This window comes from Rosa rugosa, chromosome 1 (assembly GCF_958449725.1).
Source record: "Rosa rugosa chromosome 1, drRosRugo1.1, whole genome shotgun sequence".
In the NCBI taxonomy this organism is placed as follows: Eukaryota; Viridiplantae; Streptophyta; class Magnoliopsida; order Rosales; family Rosaceae; genus Rosa; species Rosa rugosa.
The window spans coordinates 42,111,640-42,130,314 of NC_084820.1; the positions used below are offsets into that span (position 1 = coordinate 42,111,640).

The 18,675-nt window shown below is 40.1% G+C and overlaps 1 long non-coding RNA gene across 1 annotated transcript; it reads left to right on the plus strand.

Annotated features, from left to right (window-relative positions):
- The first annotated feature begins 8,623 nt into the window (after positions 1-8,623).
- LOC133737795 (uncharacterized) lies at positions 8,624-9,857 on the plus strand. Its single transcript, XR_009859888.1, has 2 exons — positions 8,624-9,348; positions 9,694-9,857. It is a non-coding gene; the product is annotated as an uncharacterized LOC133737795 (long non-coding RNA).
- Positions 9,858-18,675: the final 8,818 nt, after the last annotated feature.

An 18,675-nucleotide genomic window follows, 5' to 3' on the forward strand; every position in this document is an offset into this window, starting at 1 on the left:
AAGTAGTACCAGCAGCGCCGCCAGCATGCAATCCACCAAGAAGCAACAGCTGGCGGCCATTTCCAACTGGTTCGTCACCGAGAAAAAGCACAACAACAAGCGGAGATCCAAACCCAGCCGAGTGAGGAGCACGAGATCGTCGCTGTCGTCGTTCTCCTGCCACGTTCCCGACGAGGATCGCGAGCTCCTGCTCCCGCTTGAGGCCGTCGATGTGTCGTCAGCGGTGCCGGATACGACGTCGTTCAAGGCTGACCGGAGCGTTGACCGGCAGGTGTCGCTGCCGAGGGTGTCGAGCGGGAGTAGCTACGCCGGGAGCTTGTACTCTGGGACGACGACCCAGGATGGGAACTTCTCCGGCAACGTCAAGGAGTCGTTGGCGACGACGAGGCCGGTGGAGGAAGAGGAGGAAGAGGAGGAGGTGGTGGGAGTGGAGGCGAGTAGGGATAGCTTGGCTCAGAGGGACGGGGTGGAGGCGCCTAGCGCCTAGGCGAACCTTGGCAAAGGAGAGAGAGAGGGAGAGAGGAGAGACGACGCCGTCTTTCTCAGTCGAGAGAGTGAGAGAAGCAGAAGAATAACAAAAAACAGAGAGAGAGAGAGAGAGAGAGAAGCAGAAAAAAAAAAAACGAGAGAAGAATTAAAAAAAAAAAAAAAAGGAAGTGAGGGGTAAAATGGTCATTTTTTACCAAATTGTGTGAAATTTGAATGTCTAGAGAGTTATCTGTTAAAATTAGAATGTTAAGGACTGAACTGTCGACGCACCCAAAGATGAGGGTGTGACCAGTAATTTGCCCTTAATTAAAATATAATAAATTAAATTAGTTGGTGAAACCTGTTGTACAGGTCAACAAGTTATCCACTTATAATTTGACATGTGTACTTAAAAAAAAAAATTACCATACTAAGTACTTGTAATGCCCCGAAAATTCAAGTTAATTTTCGATGACATTTTAGAAATGATTTTGTGGTCATGGGAGAAAGTACGAAGCTCGGAGGAGTGGTGGAATTAGTTCGAACGATTAATTTTCGAAAACGAACGTTATTTAGGGGCTCGTGGAAATTGACTTTTTATACGTATGGAATTTCGGAAAACGTCCTTCATGAAAGTTGTAGAGCTCGTCGATACGATCTCGTGCATATGTGGAACGTAATATTCGGAGTTCGTATGAATAAGTTATGAATATTTTAAAATTGGGTTTTTTCTATAAATAGAGAAATTTTCTAAATTCTTTCATTAAGGACGAAACATTTCCCTTTTTGCTAAATAGTCCCTCCGGTTCTCTCTCTCTCTCTCTCGATCGAAACCCTCAGACCCGGAATTATTCTTCCGACCCGACCCGGACCCATCTCCGGCCTCCGGCGTCCTCCGGCCACGACCCGACCCTCTACGTGATCGCCGCAAGCCGCCCAGCCGCCTGGTACCCTCCGGTTGCTCCGCCGCTGCCCCCAGAAGTGGATCGAAGCCCCCCCGAAGCTAAAACTCGACCCGATCGGATCTTGGCCGTGCCGGCGTTGCACGGGCCGATCCTTCCCATTTTCGTGATCTCCTCTTCCCCCTGATCATCCCCATGTAAGTCTTTCATCACGATTTTGAGTATAGAACACTAGATCAAGGTTTGACTTTTTCGACGTCCCTGATTTAATATGAAATCTGATCGGACGCACAGGAATAATCCGACTTCAAAGCTTGATCTAGGACGATCTAGGCCAAACCAGACTTAGCTCCAGGTATGGAAGTCGATCACCCTTTCATTTTGAACAAGTTTGTAGTTGGTCGCTTTGCCATCGGAGGTGGTTGACCCGGAGTTGACCGCCGCGTTGACCGTCCACTGACCACCGCTTGTGGCGGCGCGTCAGACCATATTTCGAGTTTTCATTATCTAGGCGATGATCTATGCATCCATACGAGCTTTGCAAAAAGCTTACCGGGTTTTGTGTTGTTGCAATCCCGGTACACTATTCAAACGGTGTAGCGGGTAATCCTACAGGTCAGGAAAATCAGGAAGGTGATCGAGCTGCGTAGAGTATCTGCATTTGTGTGAATCTGGCTTTCTTTTGTGAGGTGTGTTATGCTCATTTGAGCTACATTTATATTTGGAGAGAGTGTGCTGAAATCAATAAACTCCTTGAGGATTTGGTTATGTAATATTGGTGGTGTGAGGTGTGTTTGTTCTGAGAAAAAAATTCAGAACGTTATTGTAATAATTATTATTCATGTTTCGGATTTGAATTTGTTATTCAAAATTCGGGGCGTGACAGTTTGGTATCAGAGCGTAAGGTACATATTTGGTGATAATCAGTACTCCCCGAGTGATGGCCCGTCTGCAGCGGATCCCCATCATATACTCTTCGGTACTGGTATAATCATTGGGTATGTCTTAGTATGGGGTCTAGACAGCGTGTATGTCTGTAGGACGGTAGAGTTGTCTTCTAAGTTCGTATTAGAATAAGTTTAGTTTCCGCAGGTTGTAATCTTCGAGGAATAGAGACCTCTAGATTTAACTCTGATGAGTCGGTGAGATTTGTTTTATGGAAGTGAGGTCCTTTTGGATGTTGAAGTGTTGGTTGAAGGCATGATGTTGACCTATGCACGTACCTAGTGTGGATACGAGTATGAATTGTTATAAATTTTGTCTTCTTAAGTTGGACGTACAGATGTTTGGATGGGATGTACGTATCAAGGATTAAATATCTTGTTTTGTAATGAGATGTCCTTGTGGAGTTTGTTAGTAGGGTTGAGGTTAGGGAAGAAATTATTGTGGTTACTTCTTCCTTGTGCTTGTAAGTTGTTAAGCAGGGTTTAAGGTGCGAGACAAGAATTTTATTTTGTGCTCGATGGTTAGAGATGAGAGACCATTATTTTGGGTTGTCGTTGAGTACTATAATTCCTTCAGAATCAGGATTGTTGGTAGAATTGGAATTAGTAGTAGTTTTGATGATTCGGAATTTGAATTGAGTTCGCGAGATGTGTCTTATATACGTGGTTGATGTTGCTTGCATCATTTTGGAACGATACGTTACGATTCACAAGGAAAACTGGATTTGAAATTTATTCATTTGAACACCATGGGTTGATGACCTGACCGTGACTTGTGAATATAGTTTTGTTCAAGTGAATGAAATTGAATTTTGTGGCCTTTGTGTGGTGAACTAGTTTTCTTAAGTTTTGGATCATAGTATGGAGATGGACTGCAGTGAATTTGAAGTTGTTGTGTGTTTTAAGTTTAAGTAGGCGGGACACTTAAAGTTTTGCAATGGAGTTGATTTTGGTGTAATTAATTGGGAGAGTTAGAATCAGTTCTTGTGAATGATGTTGGATGAGAGTGTGTGCCTTTGGTGATTGATTTTAGGTGATATAGTTAAACGCAATTTCGGATATTGATTTTAGTGACTTTGTTAGGTATCCATAGTGGTTCAAGTGAATTACTATGTGATATGGAGTTTGATTCGATTTCTGAATCGCTAAATGTTAGGGATTGAATTGTGGTGAGTTTTTGTTGAAGCAATTGATAGATGGAATTATCGAGATTCTATAAGAGTTGTAAGAGTAACTCTAAAGACGTGGGTTTTTCCTAGCTAACTCAGGATGTGTTTAGCTTTATAAATCCCTAATTCTAGCGACGAAATTGTTTGTGTTTGGTTTGACTCAGAGGATGCTAGCTAGACCTATGTGCAACTTAATTGATTGTTTGTGATAAATCATTATGATTGATGTGTGCAGCAGAGTTGTCAATGGTTTTGAAAATAGTATTGGGTGACCAAGGTTGATCCTTGGTGTTGTTGTTGGTTTAACAAAAAGAAGAAACGACATGCATGCAATCTTATTGATTTTATATTACAAAAAGGAAAACGAGGACTATGCTATGCTAAGCCTAGTCAGCAGCTCCGGATGGATTGAGGCTGAGCTCAAGAGAAACGTTAGAGCCACTGTTGTAACCGCCTGAGCCACCAGAATAGTAACCAAATGCGCTACCTTCCTCGGAAGTAGTCTTCGGGTTACCAAAGACGTCCTCGCCGTGCACGGGGAACAGAGGAAGAGTTTCAACCTCCTGGTGATCTCCTCCTCGTTGTTGCAGGGATGTTTGTCCTCCTGTTGTGCCAAAAGAGTTGTACTGGTATTAGTGTTGTACTGGTATTAGTGTTGAAGTGTGAGGAAGAATATGAAACAAAATTTAAATCAAGAAATCCTTCATTACCAGTAGAATCGGTGGAACCAAAGTTGAGATTAATGGATCTACCATCATCAGTAGAACTAGTGGACCCAAAATTGATGTCAATGGATCCACCAGTTGGCCCAAAATTGATGTCGATGGATCCACCAGCACCAGTAGAACCAGTGGACCCAAAATTGAGATCAATGGATCCACCAGTACCAAGAGAACTAGTTCCCATGGGCACTTGAGCAGCCTGATTGCACCTCTTCATCTGCTTCTCTCGAGCCCTGACGTTCTGGAACCAAAAGTAAATGTTCTTGCCCTCAACCTGTCCATACTGGTTCAGCTGGAGACAGATCTCGTGAATGTGCTCTGTAGTTGGGCACTTAACTCCCTTGTCGTAGTAAAGATCCTTGAGGATTCTTATTTGATCTGGAGTAGGAATCCACCTGGTACGGCTTCGCCAGAAATCCATGTTGGCACTACTTCCGGCTGCTTGGGTGTTTCCTCCCTCCTCTGTTGGTTGCTGTTGTTGTAGTTCCATTTGTTGCGGGGTTTGGAGCTCCATTAGTTGCAGAGTTCGTGGCTCTTGGGTCATGGGGTGAGAGGATGTGAAAATCGAGGAATACATGGTTTAGTGTTTGAGGGAGATTTTGTTAGAAGGATTGGAGTTGTTGAACTGGTGATTGGAGATCTGAGATTCTCAGAGGAAAGATGAGATCGAATCTTCAAATGGAAGAAAAGATCTGAGAAAGAAGGATTGAAGATTTGGAGGAAAAGATTGAAGATTTGAGAGTGAAAAACTGGGGATTTGAGAAGAGAAAGGCTGAAGAGTTGAGAGAGAAAGACTTGAGCTCGAAAGAAAATTTCTTTTCCTTTGGAGTGAACAGTTTTTCTCCAGAATGCACCTATTTATAGAACAAGGTGAACAGATCTCCACCGTTGGATGGACGATCTCTGAGATTCATTCTACGCGTTGGATTAAAGTCACCCGAAAACACGGAAAAGCTGTTGGCGCGTGGAGAGCGTGTAAGGGGACCGAGGGAATCTCGAGACGCTGTGGCAGACAGCTTTAGCCGAAAGTGATTTGCTTTCCGTAAATCACGGAAGAGACGTGTCGTGGCACGTGGAGTGTACCGACAGTTTGTTGTTATTCTATCGCTTATGATAGAATAAATAAAAGAAGTTGCATGGATAGTAACGAGAGCAGCTGGTGCTCTAGTGGTTGAAGAGCAAAGCTCATGTACAAGAGGTCAGAGGTTCGAACCTTGCCTCTCGTTTATTTTTATTATGTTCGCTTATGACATAATAAGTATAACATTTGTACACATTATATTAAGCACAGCTTGTGCTCCAGTGGTTGGGGACAAAGGTTTTGTGCAGCAGGTTGAGGTTTCGAACCTTGCCTTCCCCGTTATTTTAATTATGTCGCCTATGACATAATAAATATAACACGTGAGCATATATTAATGAAAGCAGCTCTTGCTTCAGTGGTTAGAAGCAAAACCCTTGTGTTTGGGGTCTGGAGTTCGAACCTTGCCTCCTACAAAGTTTTTGGTTTTGTATATGCTTCGGTATGCATACATATATACGGTCTGTACGGTATGCATACGTATATACGGTATACCTACGGTATGTACAATTTCATACCGTAGCCGAGCTGGAAATAGTAAGCCCAATTGTTCGGCCCGATTTGTAGGCCCAAATAGTAAGCCCAATTGTTCGGCCCGATTTGTAGGCCCAAATAGTAAGCCCAATTGTTCGGCCGATTGGTAGGCCCAAATAGTAAGCCCAATTGTTCGGCCCGAATGGTAGGCCCAAATGTTAAACCCAAATTGGTTCGGGCCGGTTCGAAATGTGGATGGTTCGGTTTCTTCGGCCCAATTGGCCAGCCCTAATGCTTAGCCCAAGGATTGAGCAAGCCCAAGTCATCATCACTGGGTGACATGTTTTGTTGGAGTGCTTTTGAGAATGATTTGTTTTGAGTGATGCATCTCTATTGTTGTGTAGAATAGTGCATGCTTAAGTTTTATTATAGAGATTTACCGTGATGCTAATGGAGTAGCGAAACGCTTTGTGGGAGTCTTTACTGTGCTTGTATGCCAGTACAGGGTGACGATCTATGAGATAATCCCTGTGAAGATCTAAGTGATGATCTATGTGATGATCCACGTGATGATTTTGTGTAATTGATGTGGAGTGATGTTGAGCAGTTGTTTTGTGAATTTACATCGTGATGAAAGGATTTAGTGGCTATAGGAATGTATTTTTATACAAAGGGCTGTGGCTTTGTAGATTACTACAGTTTTGGGAAAGATGGAGATTCGATGGTTAGGTTAACCGTAATCGAGAGCAATTAACTTGCACTTAAATTTCGGGACGAAATTTCTTTAAGGAGGGTAGATTGTAATACCCCGAAAATTCAAGTTAATTTTCGATGACATTTTGGAAATGATTTTGTGGTCATGGGAGAAAGTACGAAGCTCGGAGGAGTGGTGGAATTAGTTCGAACGATTAATTTTCGAAAACGAACGTTATTTAGGGGCTCGTGGAAATTGACTTTTTATACGTATGGAATTTAGGAAAACTTCCTTCATGAAAGTTGTAGAGCTCGTCGATACGATCTCGTGCATATGTGGAACGTAATATTCGGAGTTCGTATGAATAAGTTATGAATATTTTAAAATTGGGTTTTTTCTATAAATAGAGAAATTTTCCAAATTCTTTCATTAAGGACGAAACATTTCCCTTTTTGCTAAATAGTCCCTCCGGTTCTCTCTCTCTCTCTCGATCGAAACCCTCAGACCCGGAATTATTCGACCGACCCGACCCGGACCCAGATCCGGCCTCCGGCGTCCTCCGGCCACGACCCGACCCTCTACGTGATCGCCGCAAGCCGCCCAGCCGCCTGGTACCCTCCGGTTGCTCCGCCGCTGCCCCCAGAAGTGGATCGAAGCCCCCCCCGAAGCTAAAACTCGACCCGATCGGATCTTGGCCGTGCCGGCGTTGCACGGGCCGATCCTTCCCATTTTCGTGATCTCCTCTTCCCCATGATCATCCCCATGTAAGTCTTTCATCACGATTTTGAGTATAGAACACTAGATCAAGGTTTGACTTTTTCGACGTCCCTGATTTAATATGAAATCTGATCGGACGCACAGGAATAATCCGACTTCAAAGCTTGATCTAGGACGATCTAGGCCAAACCAGACTTAGCTCCAGGTATGGAAGTCGATCACCCTTTCATTTTGAACAAGTTTGTAGTTGGTCGCTTTGCCATCGGAGGTGGTTGACCCGGAGTTGACCGCCGCGTTGACCGTCCACTGACCACCGCTTGTGGCGGCGCGTCAGACCATATTTCGAGTTTTCATTATCTAGGCGATGATCTATGCATCCATACGAGCTTTGCAAAAAGCTTACCGGGTTTTGTGTTGTTGCAATCCCGGTACACTATTCAAACGGTGTAGCGGGTAATCCTACAGGTCAGGAAAATCAGGAAGGTGATCGAGCTGCGTAGAGTAGCTGCATTTGTGTGAATCTGACTTTCTTTTGTGAGGTGTGTTATGCTCATTTGAGCTACATTTATATTTGGAGAGAGTGTGCTGAAATCAATAAACTCCTTGAGGATTTGGTTATGTAATATTGGTGGTGTGAGGTGTGTTTGTTCTGAGAAAAAAATTCAGAACGTTATTGTAATAATTATTATTCATGTTTCGGATTTGAATTTGTTATTCAAAATTCGGGGCGTGACAGTACTCATTTATTCTTTTATACGTAAATCGTTCAAAAACTTGTAATGAATATCGTAAATATAGTAATTACTTTTATTACAACTATAATTATCATTAATTACGTCCAATGTGGTCTTTTGTTGTAAAATGTCTCATCGATGATATAATTTACAAAAGAAAGGACTCTAATTACAAAAAGAACAACTGGATTACAAGAATAAGGACTTGAAAAGTTTTAGGTCTAATATGATTATTTACCATATAAACAAAACATTTGTTGTAGCATTGGTAAAGGGATCGCTTTTTTTTGTAAATGGATCATATTTCATGTAATTATCATAAAAACAACCATAATTACCACTTTATACCTCAATTGTTGTAATTTATAGTAAAATGCATTGTCAAACGAGTAATTCTCTCATGGATGATGAGATTTACACAAGAAAAGTATCAATTACAAAATATAGAACTTTAATACACAATTAAGGACTCACGCCTCATTTACAATATATACATAAAATTTACCACTTTGACAGCAATTCGTTGTCATATACTCATATTAGTAAAATGGTTCTCAGACTTGTAATATAAAAAATTACCACAAATAAGAGTTTGATTACTACTTCTACAACAATTCGTTGTCAAACTTGTAATATTGAAGAATTACCACAAATACAACCTTGGTTATCACTTTGGACCTCAATTGCTGTAAAATCTAGAAAAAACATTGTCAAATAAGTAAATAACTCCTAAAGGACAGTAGTTACAAAATAGACAACCTTGTCACACCATAAAGGACTCACCGCAAATTTACTTAAATATATGAAGTTTTACTATTATAGCAACACATTTGTTGTTTTATTAGTAAAGTGGTTCTGAAAACTTGTAATAATGAAGTATTAACACTTATTATAACTAAGTTAGTTAGTTTTTTTTTTCGAGAACTGAGGATTTTGGCAAAGAGCAAACAACTAACATTCAAATGAAGAAAGGTTACAGAACCCAGAAACTGGGTTGGAACAACAAACAAACAAGAACAAGAAAGAACAAAGCACCATAAAGCAAACCCAAACTACAACACAAGAGCCGCCCAAGGAGTATCTCAGCAAGGAGGACAGCACCGTGACATCGACTGCGTCTCTGCCATGGAGAGAACACCAAGCTACACGACCAAGAAGATCGAGATATCTCAGAACGCACCAACAAAGAAAGACAACAGGGCCTAAACCAGGGCAGAAGGAAAGGGATAAGAGTCGCTGAAGAGAGCGACACCCAGGGACAGCAACCAGTTTGAGAGGAAGAAGTAGAGATCTGGAAATTTGGGCGTGTGAGTCCTGAGGAACAGATCGAGGAGAAGACGAAAAAGGGGGGCAATCAACATGAAGGGAAAGACAATCTCTCTCTCTCTAGAAATTTGAGCATAAAGCCCAAATCTTTGTGTTCTTCACCCGCTGCTGTCTTTTCAGGTACATCCTCTCTCTCTTTCTGTGAGGCAATTACAGTTGTTCACACTCGTGTTATAGCCGTAGTTTGCATTGTTTGTCTGAAATTGGTGTTTATCATCGAGTTTATCAGATACCCAGTTGGCCTTTTGTTCAATTCGAGATGGGTTTATGATTTTGTGAAATGGGTTTATGTTGAAAGTGGAGAATTGTTCTTGGTTTACATGACTGGATGGTTGTTGAGCTGTTTGCTGGGACTTAAGAGTGTCAAATTTCTGTGCTGATATCACTCAGCTTTAGACTTTTTCTCCAATGAATATCAGTTCCTTCTTTGTTTTGTTTCTGACTTTGGCATGACAACTTGAACAGAACACTGATGGCTGCCAAGAAAATATACAAAACTGTATCAGAAATGTTGGGGAATCTTATAATATTTGGGTTGTTAATGTCAGAGGCCATCGACATTACTTTGTTGGTTCCATTTCATTTTCATTCATATATTCTTGATTGGTATATATATTTTCTTCAATGAATTTAAGCTCAATTTTATACAGTACTTTAAACATTGCTTAAGATTTTCATCTTGCATTTCTTTATATTTGCAGACATATTTTTCTGGCCGTTGTTATTGAACATATCAATCTTGTTTGCCATAATACTAATCTATGTAGTAAAAAAAAGAGACGAAATAGCAATCACAACGTCAAAAAACATAGAAGGGACAGAACCTTCAATCAACTTCAAGATTCAAACTTAGAGAACAACCATAACCAATCATAAAACAGCGGCTGCAGTTTTTTGTTTAAAATGAAATGATTGAAATGAAAATATAAAAACAACCGGGACACATGCAAAAGATAATCATCACAAAAATAACCAGAAAGACAATTTAAAATGAAAACCCAGAATTGATAATAGACAGAGCAGAGTCTATACTTGACGATTCGATTGAGAAGAGTCAAACAATCACTCGCTCTCTCTGTTTCTGTACAGATGGAGCAAACAACCAAAAACATCTATATCTTCAAGTTTTGATTGAGAAGAGACAAACAATCGGAAAGAACCAAAAGGCTGTCAGGATGCCTTACCCTTCGCTCTCTCTTTCTGTCTCCAGCGATCAGCCACCAAAACTGAGAGACCAAGTATAGAAGTATAATAATGTGAAAGTAAAAAAGAAAAGCATTTTAGATATGGCACTTCCAATGTTTATTTTTGATCGAATGACGTACTTCAGTTTATTTCTGCCCCACGTCTTCTCGATTACACAATTACGTTTCAGAATTACTATATTGTACCCTAGCTAGCCCAGAGGTTTTGGAGTCGAGGAACCGGGGTAGGCCACCATGGGAGCAAAGACGGGTAGATGAATTCGTATAAACGATGGCGTATACCCTGTGTGACTATCTCTAACATTCCTCCACGAAGGTTGCACGTGAAAGAAGTCTTCAAGGTGAGAGAAATGCACTATATCCTCATTGTTTGGGTGGAAACTTCGCACCCAAACCTTGTCCGGGTTGAGCTTCTTATGTTTGCAGGTTATAGTAACAGGGTCGACTGACCATTTGAATTTGCCTTCCTTGTCCTTCCTTGACCATTTGAGACTGTAGCAACGTTTGGACTTTGGACACACACTTGAATCACAAAATGAACTAATTGCAGGGAAGCCGACAGAGGATTTCAACCAATATAACCTTCGGAATAGTTAGTGTAAGAGGCCTTTAATTTGGAATAGTTAATGATCGAATTGATCACAATATCGGATTTCATATAGCTAGAATGTAAGCCTCAACTGCAAAGCCAACCGACCTCGTCAAGGATACATTTCAAAAAAAACGAGTCAAACTACTGTAAAACAGTACAAGTCAACCACAATTTTCCAATTTCCAAACCATTTTGGTCTGAAGGAATTTCTTACATTAATAAATTACAGATTGCATACAACCTTTGTACGTCCCAAAGGAAAATAAAATTTACCAGCAACATTATTCTGAATAAGTAAAATAAAGTGTATAAACAGAATTTGAGTTTTTATCACTATCTCTGTAAACATAGTAGAACCCAAAAGAAAGGGATAGCAGTTTTCACCATTTTGTAGAGTTCTCTAGGAACATGCATATACCATCCTCATGAAATGAGGGGAACCCCTTGGACAATCAATGCATCAGCAAGAAATTGATTAGCAGCAGATGGATGAACGCTGTCCCAGAACACATATTGAGTTGCATTAGCACAAGTTCCTATTGACTTTGAATTGCACAGCAATGATGTGGTCTCTACAATCCCCGTGCCACAGCAACCTCTCCTTGCTTCCGCAAAGCCTACAACATTATATGAGATATTTACTAAAAGGCATCCATTGCTCTTGAAGATGCTAAGCCATACCTGCAAGATGGTCCAACCTGCAAGAACTCATTGTGAGAATCATAAACAATAAATCATGACCTCGTCAAAGATCTGATGGTATGGTTGAAGAGAGAGAGAGATTTGGGTACCAGAAAACTTACGAGTATTGGGAAATCTATCATTCCTCAATGCAATTCTTCATTCCTCCAGTCTTCTCCTTTTCAACTTAGGGTTTTATCAGAGCAAAAGAAAAATTTGTATGGAAGAAATTGAACGAGTTCTTAAGTGCCCTTTCAATTTAGGGTTTTCTGAGAAAATCTCAAATTTTATGGTTGATATGTAATTCAGAATTTTGCAAAAAAAAAAAAAAAAAAAAAGGCTACCAGGTGAGCAGGTCACCATCATTGAATATTCTGAACCGTTAGATATATTCTTAGTTTAATTATATCCGACGGTCTAAAATATTCAAAAAAGTTAATGTATGGCATACATCGACGTATACTAGAATTTCCCTATAGCAGATGCTATAAGTATATTCTTAGTGAAACAACATATAAGTATGAATATATTACACCACCTATATCTGCCTAATGCAATAGATAAAGCATTTTTTTTTTGTAGCTCATGATCAACAATAATAAAAAAAATGTAATAGTTATCTTAGGAGGTGAATTGCATACCAAAACTTTGAAATACTGATTGATGATTAGAAATGATAGCTTCTTTCCAGAACAAAACAAAATTGAAGCCTCGGTGACGTTAAGGGAGTGCACTTAAAGGAACGCGCCTCACGCGCGGCGAAAAAACAGAGGGAGTACGAGTGGTGCCTCTCCCGGCCGAACGCCGCCGGCGCTCCTGCCGTAGCGTTCCGGTCCGGGAGAGGATGATCGGTGCAGTTCTATGCCGGAGGCTTGGCCTAGGGAGGGATGGCGGCTGGATCTCGGACAGAGAAGACCGATCGGTTTTCTTTCTTCTTGGTTCGGGGGTCAAGGTGGCTCGGCGTGGTGCGATTTACCGGCTGATTCTGGTGTCACGGCAGAGGATGGTGGCTTGGCGTTGCTTGGCGATGGCGGGGCTGAGGTTGGAGGCTTGGCGAAGGCTGGGTTCTCGATCTCATGGCAGAGGCGGGCCTGGAGGGGATCTGATATCTCTGGGGTTTCTGCTTCTGTTGGCGTCCAGGTACTGGGGTGGCCCGCTTTGTGGTGCGACGACGTTGTGGTGGTGGGATTCGCTGCGGCGGCGGGACGGCGGAGCGCGCGGGCACTGGACTCGACCTTGGTGGATTACGGCGTCGGATCCTTGTGGGGAGTGGCTTTTGGGCCGAGCCTTTGGGCTAGGGTTTTTGTTTAGTCTGTTTAGTTTACTGGTTTTGCTGTTAGTCTTTAGTTTGTTAGTTGTTGGATCTGCTCGTCAGATCTCAAATAAGTCCATGCTTTTTAGAGTTATGGTAGTCGTCGTGGTTTCCGGCAATCGGATCGATTTGGGTTGCTGGCTCGTCGTCAGGATCCAGTCCTACCTGGTCTTTGTGCTGGGTTTTCATTATCAGCCTGTGTTGAGGAGAAAGGGTGATCCTGGGATAGCCCGCCCAATAGTGTTCTATTGGTTAGTACCTATTCTAGTTAGTGCTACTTATTTTGGTCCGATTGGCGCGAGCAGCGGCTCAATTCGATTGTGGTTGTTGGATCCATTGACGCGTCCTTTTCTCTTTGTCGGAGTGAGGATATGTGATGTTAGTCTGAGTGTTAGTCATTTGGTGTAAACCCTGATGGGTGCTGTGTTTTGCAGTAGTCTTTAATGAATGAAGTTAATTTCTTATCAAAAAAAAAAAAAAAACAAAAAAACAAAACAAAATTGAAAGTAATGTCCGTGTTCTTTAACCAATCTTCCTTCATTATATTATTTTAGAATATAGTTTGGTAGTTGCTCTATTTTAATGAAATATATCTGCATATTTGGGAAGTGTCAAAGCAACCATTAAGAGCATAAGCAACTTAATATTTTGACTCCCAAAAGTTGCTCTATTTTAACGAAATATATCTGCACACTTTGAGTTTTGACGTACACCTCCACTTCCCAAAAAATAATATCTTCAAATAGAGCATATTGGTAGAGAGACCAGCAACTTACACTGAGCAAAACAGCAGTTTCAAGAGCATAAGCATCTCTGAATGTCACATATGCAGCACATGTATATTCTCACCAGATCTGTTTCCAATTATTAAAGCATTCTTCAAATCAAATACACAATCGTTAACAAAATCCAATGCGCTTAAACTAAATTAAACCGATAATGCAGGCTTCAGAACTCCAGATACTTCCAACAACAACAATAAAAGAAGAAAGTAAGACCATGAATTTTCAAATGGCCAAAGACTATAACTTTAGCTGAAAATCTAATCAAAAAAATCAAACTGAAATTAGCAAGCAACTCACCTCAAACCAGTCCAATCAACTACTGAAACATATCGCACTCCAACACAAAAAAAAATAATCAAAACCCCAATTAGTTCAAAACCAACGGAGACAGAAAACAAAATCAAAACCAAACCCATAAAAAGCTTTAATCAACAAGAAAAACCAACCAACAAACAAACTAATGGCATTTGTATTCTTCTATTATACAAATGTCTAGACCTACAGCTATTTCTGAATCAAATAGCATAAACACACACCAAGCTTATCATTTTCAATGTATATTTCTAGTTTTACCCAGAACATACTTAAAGCAGGCTTTTGTTAACTTGTACCAATCTAAAGAAAAAATTGAAGATCCCATTTTCTAATTATAATTAAATTGAGAGAAAAGAATCAAATTAGTATTGCAAATTGCTTTCATATTACCTTATGAATCACGAAGGCATCCAAAATTAGGAGGTCATTGTTAAAGAAGGAAGCCTTGTCATGTTCTGAAAGCGGGTCAAAGAGGAACCAAACTAGCACTACCTCTCTAACCAATTCTGCAAAAATAAAAATCATGAGCAAAATCAAACCAGAAAAACCCCAAAACCAGAAGAACCCTAAAAGCCCAAATTAAAAAAACATTGTCTTTGAGAGAAAAGCCTTCCGGGGACTGGATCTGAACGGAGGGTTAAGCAGGAAGAGGAAGAGGCGGAGGCGATGTAGAGGTAAGGCCGTCCATGGCCTGGACGGTGTTCTCTTTCATGGCGTCACCGTGGTACTTGACTACACTGGTCTTGGCCCTGAACTTCTGGATGAAGGGTAGGGATTCAGAGAGAATCTGGGGAGGCTGCAGGGTTTTGAGAAAGAAATTTATGGGAGAGATGGAGACAAAGAGAAAGGGGATTTTGTTGGTAAAGGAGAGAAAGAGAATGGGAGAGCGAACGAGCAGAGATGGGAAAAGAGAAAGAGAAGAGCCGTGGAAAACACGCGAAGTCTTTCGCAACTAAGCCAAAAAGAAAAGGAAAAAAAATATAACTTACCTTATTCAGACAACACAATTTCTTAACTGTGTTGTTTGAATATCACTCTATCGACTATTCAGCTATAGGGTTTGGGCATTTGAGAGGGAAAAGCCTAAAACTTGTTGGAGGGAAGTCTGAAATTTCTGCTAGGGTTCAATATAGAAAATTTTCATCTTTTCAGACGACATTTAAGTGTCGTCTGAGTCTGACCATATCTTCAAAATGAAACAAGCATGGTTTCTCATTGTATTCAGACAACACATTTAATTTATGTGTCGTCTGAGTTTAGTCTAAAACACTCAGACGACAGAAAATGACAATTCTGTCGTCTGAACTCTGTTGTCTGATAGCTTTTTTGGCATAGTGAGGTGCAGAAATATGGAAGTGATGATGATCTATTAAAGAGATTGGAGTAGAAAAATATATCCAAGGAAAAAGAGAAAAGCATCTAGCTTTCTTCATGTGGGTAGGAAACATGAACATGTGGTGTTGAGTTGGTTTTAGGTTAGTTTCTGCCCCTTTATTCCTTCAATTATTTCTCCACCAAGACTTCATCATGGGCCTCCAATTTCTTCATATCAAATGTTTCTCTATGAGTGTAGATCATCCTGTTAAAATTTCAGAGCTTTTGGAGTAGTAGTTGGGCCGGAAACGCTACTGGACTCCTTACAGGTCCAGTTTTCCAATTTTGCTTCTGCAGAAAATTGGACTGATTGTTTGAAGGCCTTCCACTTTTATCTGGCACTTCCACTCTTCATAAGAAATGTTTCTTAGGATGTCTAGAATGGATTTGGAGAGTTTCAACTCATTTGCAGTTTATTTGGTTAGGCGGCCGCTCCTTCTTCCTTGTCTAGGTCACTTTCTCCTAGCCGGAGTAAGAAATGTTCTAAGGTTGACTTTTTAGTGCATTTCCATTATTCCCCATCATTTCCTAGCATGATAAAGAAAACATAATAAATATATATAAATAAACGCAAAGGTTAAGCAAAAGTACAAGATTAGGGAAATAATGAAATTGGATTAGTCAACATTAAATTTGGACTTTAGAACAAGTAATTTCCATGTTTTAGGGGACAAATATGTATATGAATTATGATCCAACAATCATTGACATTATTTATGTCCTCTTGGTGCCCTAGGCTATTTGAATTTGAACTTCGGATTCAGTCGATTTCACATATAAGAGGATTTCATGCTCCAGCTCTTAACACTTGGATTTGAAATTTCTTTTCAAGCGGCCGGCCATAACTTCACCCCTCTGCCTTCTGTAGTGATAATGTGGAGACATGGATGTTTGGCTTGGCCGTTGATTTTCTAGTGTTTTGGGTCTTTCCCTCGAGAAACCCTATGGTTTTACTTGGGACGGCAGAGAGCGTATTGGTGACTACTATACTGAATTTGACAGAATTTGCTATATATATTGGGTCAGTCCCACATCACCACCAAAGGCACTAGCGCTGTTAAGGGTGTAACCTCCGGGAACGTACACCGTCACACAGACTATCACCTGACCTCAGGCTCAGGCTTAGGCTCAGGCCGAGATCACCTTTGGTGCGCAGCCACGCGCCGCGTCAAGAACTCAAGATCACCTCGCTGAGATATTAGAAGTTGCTAACTGATGCCCATCAGCCCCACATAGGGAATCAGAAAGAGATCAGTCTCCTCTTCACCTATAAAAGATTCATTTCTCTCTCCTCATTGATTATGCATAAAATACTTGTCTAACGTTACTCTATCAATATAAATACATTGACTAACTTAGACATTAGAGTAGAGAAGGTCACCAACAACGGTCTCCCCTCTAACACCATTTGTATTTTACTTGACAAATGACGGTAGTGCTATGTAACCCTCAGTAGCGGTCCGAACTCGGATAAGCGTTAACAAGGTTCTAGCTACCACTAGAGCGTGAGCATTAACAACTACATCATACATTCTTTAATTAGTTTCTCATCAGCTTGCTCCACCTGGAGACATGTGTTGGGTAGTGTAATATTGCTTTGGAAGACTTATATTTTCGGACCACTATGTGGCAGATTTTTTTGTATTATTACCAATTTATGAAATTTTTTTATGATTTCTTCTAAAATAAAAAAATTAAAAATTAAAACCGAAACCCATTTGTAAAAGAAGCTTATTGTTCGTTTCAAAAAGAAAAAAGAAAAAAGAAGCTTATTGTCTCTTACAACCACATGATCTCCAACTGTTTTCCAAAACTACGACATCGTCTCTTGTTTTTGTTTTCAAAACTAGCAATGTAGAATCATCCACTATTAATTAGTAAAGTGGATATTGATGGAAAATAAGTAAAACAATAATTATGTTTGTCTAAATTGTGTATGGCTTGGCGTGAAATGAATTATATATTTTATTTTAAAGAAATAAATTGAGAGTAGACCGAAGTTTGTGTGTGAAAGCGGTTTATTGTTTCTCAAACCACGAGATCTCCTTCTGTCTTCCAAAACTACGGCATAGTCTATTGTTTTGTATGTTTTGAAAATCGTCGATCTTGAATCATCCACCGATCAATAAAAAGGGACCTCACACACGTGGACTGTGCACTCAAGCTATTCATTTCTCCATAGCAAAAATGATGATAGTCAATGGTTATAAGAAATATGGAAGTGAAAATGCAGAGGAAGATGATGTAGTTCAAAAGAATGATTGCCAAGTCAATTATCGAATCAATAATTTACCAAATCGAGGAGATGCTCTAATTTTCCTGCCATTGTTATCTTAGCCTTGCAAGCACTCACCACCTTCATTGTTTCTGGTGATATCTCTTTAGCTCCTCCAATGATATCATCTATCTCTTTCGAATAACAATCGTATCAAAACCACCCTTCCTGCTTTTCCCAAACAAATTTGAAGGGTAAAACCCTTGTATTTCTGGGTCTAATGATGCTCATAAACCAATTGATAACTAAATCATGTCTCTTTAAATGCTGATTCAGGAACAACTACAAAGTATGTACCAGTTATAGTGAATCTAGATTGATTTCTTCTACCAATTATAAAAGGGACGACTAATGAGAACAAAACAGATACCTCTACATCCCTCATATTTTTTCTCTTTGTGTTCTCTACAATTTATATGTTTAGTTTATACACATTATCACTGTCCTTCGCGTATAGGAAAGTATCATGTATTATAATTGTTATTGAATTTAGAGATTACATAGGATTGCTTATCTTATATTAATTCCTAGATTGTATTAGATATCTTGACGATCAAGATATCTCTTGTATAAATGTCCTCTGTATGAATCAATGAAAATCATCTTCAAGCAATATTCTCTTTTTTTCATGATACCAAAGCAAGTATCAAAGTTTTAAGCCTCCGCACTCAACTTCTCGTGCATGACGTCCTTCCCAATGTTTTTCATCATGAACAACGAAATTATTGTTGGCGTGAGTCATGCCATGTAATTAGGATTGTGAATATTGTGTATTATTAAGATTATTCTGTTGTAATTAGTTTCCTAATAGGTCTTGATGTATCTTGTATATATACTCCGTTCTTGGAGAAGGTAAATATTATATCAGAAAATCTCAAATCTCTTGTTCCTTTGTTCTTCTTCACTTT